Here is a 3,206-nt window from a genome sequence, read left to right as displayed (position 1 = left end):
GAGTAGCAGCTTGCGCAGAGGCTTGTGCAGTAGCTTGAGATTCAGCCAAAGCTTGGAGAGCCTGCACTGTAACTCCTGCCAGGGACTCCAGAGCCTCAGCAATCGCAGCATCATTCCTTCCACCAGCCATCACTACCTACATCAATCAGATAAGCCAATCGAATATAGTGAGACATTTAGGGAAGTGAGGAACTAACTTAGCTCTACAATACTAACACAATAATGACCATAACTACAAAATACATAACAGAGTACACAAGGAAACATAGCGAACACATAACACATTTACGGTTTGATTGGACAAACCAGCTCTGATACCACTAATGTGACACCCTAAACCCCAAATAATTTTTTTATTTATTTATAAAGAGTATCACGTAATCATAAACATGTCACATAAATCCAAAATTTTCATCAAACATAATGACATCGAAATCATAATATCAACAACATAATCCTTTTTGAAGTACACATACTTATGTTTCAAATGTAGTGCAAATATAGTCCCCACCAGATGTCACTATCAGAGCGGGAATTCCCAAAATAAAAATACTCAAAATAACATCAATACAATGCGTATAAATAGAGTCTTCAGGACATGATGACTTCCGCCTCTCTCTCCTGATGGTATTAGTCATCACCTGCAACTTACAACTCGTCTGCGTCCGTCGCAAACGCCAAACACAAACAACGAGGGGTGAGTATCGAAATTATGTAACAGTATAAAATACACGAGGAGAACACGCAAACAATCAAATTATCACAATCTCAAAACAGTCAAGTGTATAATATCAACGACTTATCAAATTCATTCATAATAAGACAATCAAAATAATGAAATGCTATGCATGTCCTATACTCTATACTTCATCATTTGGTACCATTCTACTCTGAAGTACTTGGTTAGGAGGCCTGATACTATGCCACTACAAGAGTGGACGGACAATTCATGAATGGCCAAGTCCTCATAGATCCCCTCAACTCAACCCGAGACACATATACGCGACAGTCGGGGTACTCTTGTGTTGCACGGTAGTTCCCGGCCTTAGGGAATAACCCACTAATCCACTTAGGAATTCCCCACTAGGTGTACCCCCAAGGTCTATCAGTCTTACCTTACAGTTCGACTGTAGCCCTCCACGATCAGGCTCATTCAGTTGTACTTCCCCGAATCACTAGGTTTGTCAGACCCTCCCTATATGATGACAAAACAATCCTAACTCCAAATCTACAACACATATCTCAGACTTACTCGATCATCACTACTCACTAAGTTTCAGTTTGACTTCACGATATTCGTCATCATATATCTTTATCAGTCAATCACAATAAAATCACAATATTTGGTTTACACTACTCACAATACACAATCCAATTTCATCAATCACATAATAAGGAATTCAATCGGTGATACATTCTAGTAATATCATAAATTCAATCAAGTAACAAAACATTCAAGTTCAAATCATTCATACATTAACAATCAACATAAGATTTCATAAAATCAGGCAACAGGCAATCTTAATATAAACAAATTCACGACAATTCTACAAGTTGCTAAATTATATTTTAGTCCTCACTATTACCATCCACATCTTATTAATTAATTATTATTACTCAATAGGGCTCAACTGTACGTAGTAAGCCCCGAATGAACATTTGGGAATTTCAGCATTCCCGTTCATCTCACGTTATTTTATACTCATAAGATCGAACCTCATCCCACCCATTACCTCAGCTGAAGATTCCGTCCAATGAGTCTGATCTGCTAACGAGTCGTTTCTTTATCGGTCGTCGTCTCTAATAGTCCGCGAGGGAATCATAACCACACAACCACAAAATACAAATGAATTACTTACTATAAATAAATGAATAAATAATTAATAAAATAAATAATAAATTAATAACGAATAAATAAAGAATGAATAAATAATAAATAAATAAATAAATAAATAAGTAAATAAATAAAATGAATAAATAAATGATAAAATAAACAATAAATAAATAGATAAGTAGTTGAATAGTAGAATAATAAATAAATAAATAAGTAAATGAATAAATAAATAATAAATAAATAATAAATAAATACGTAAATGAATAAATAAATGATAAAATAAACAATAAATAAATAGATAAGTAGTTGAATAGTAGAATAATAAATAAATAAATAAGTAAATGAATGAATAAATACTAAAATAGATAAATAAATAAGTAAATGAATAAATAAATAATAAAATAAATAAATAAGTAAGTAAATGAATAAATAATTAAATGATAAGTAAATAAATAAATAAATAAGTAAATACGTTAATAAGTAAATAAATAAATGAATATATAATAAATAAGTAATGAAATAAATAATTAAATAGGTAACTGAACTAAAGCAGAGAGGATAGAGAAACTGCTACCGATGCATATATACACATTGCAATTTTTGGCATTCTGTGTGCATGTACCATTTATTTGGCTTCTTTATAAATAATAGATAATATATGCTATTCAAATTTCTAGGGAGGAGTAATGAACTTTAAACTGACTCAGCATACATTTATTCAATTTAAACACAACAGAGATATAAACCTTGTTTCTCACACTGAATGTTACGACCCTACGAAATGATTAGTGAAACAAATTAAAATTGGAAGTATCATATCACTATTGTCTGGAGGAGAAGAGGCAAATTCACACGACAAACTTTTTAGTTTATATTACATGATATTAACCATTTACGAAGGATGTATGAGACTATGATGTAAATAAGAAGTTACAACAATGCACCTAAATTGTTGTTTGCTATCGCCACTAAATTTGTGAAAACATTGCTTCAAGAATATAGTTCGAATGGAAGATAATTGTTATAATAGTAAAAGGGAATGTTCAGATTAGCACTAAAAATTCTGCCTATCACTACTACATACTTTGATCAAGGTACAAAGAGGAAGAATACCTTATGGTTTTGGCGATGATGCAAGGCGGCTTGTGATCAAGGTACAAAGAGGAAGATTGCTTTATGATTTTAGTGATGATGCAAGGTGGCTTTTGATCAAGGTATAGGGAGGAAGAATGTTTTATGGCTTTTGTGATGATGTAAGGCGGCTGCTAATACTCCATTCCTAATGCGGCTCTGCTAATCTCCGCTCCTCTATGTATATATATACCTAGGATTAGCCTATGTTATTACTACTATAATAATAATTATAATTATT

General features: G+C 32.3%; 1 long non-coding RNA gene across 1 annotated transcript in view; it reads right to left on the bottom strand.

The window, feature by feature from the left end:
* LOC140919601 (uncharacterized) overlaps positions 1–1,971 on the bottom strand; it is a 10,073-nt gene extending 8,102 nt beyond the window's left edge. Inside the window, exons 1-2 of the long non-coding RNA XR_012162284.1 lie at positions 1,734–1,971; positions 642–659 (exon numbers count right to left, since the gene is read on the bottom strand). This is a non-coding gene — a long non-coding RNA (uncharacterized lncRNA). The remainder of the gene's footprint in view (positions 1–641; positions 660–1,733) is intronic.
* Between the last annotated feature and the right edge of the window lie 1,235 nt (positions 1,972–3,206).

The sequence above is a fragment of the Cicer arietinum genome, chromosome 3 (assembly GCF_000331145.2).
Source record: "Cicer arietinum cultivar CDC Frontier isolate Library 1 chromosome 3, Cicar.CDCFrontier_v2.0, whole genome shotgun sequence".
NCBI classification, from domain to species: Eukaryota; Viridiplantae; Streptophyta; class Magnoliopsida; order Fabales; family Fabaceae; genus Cicer; species Cicer arietinum.
Note: the sequence above shows the minus strand (reverse complement) of the source record. Positions and strands in the feature narration are given on the sequence as shown.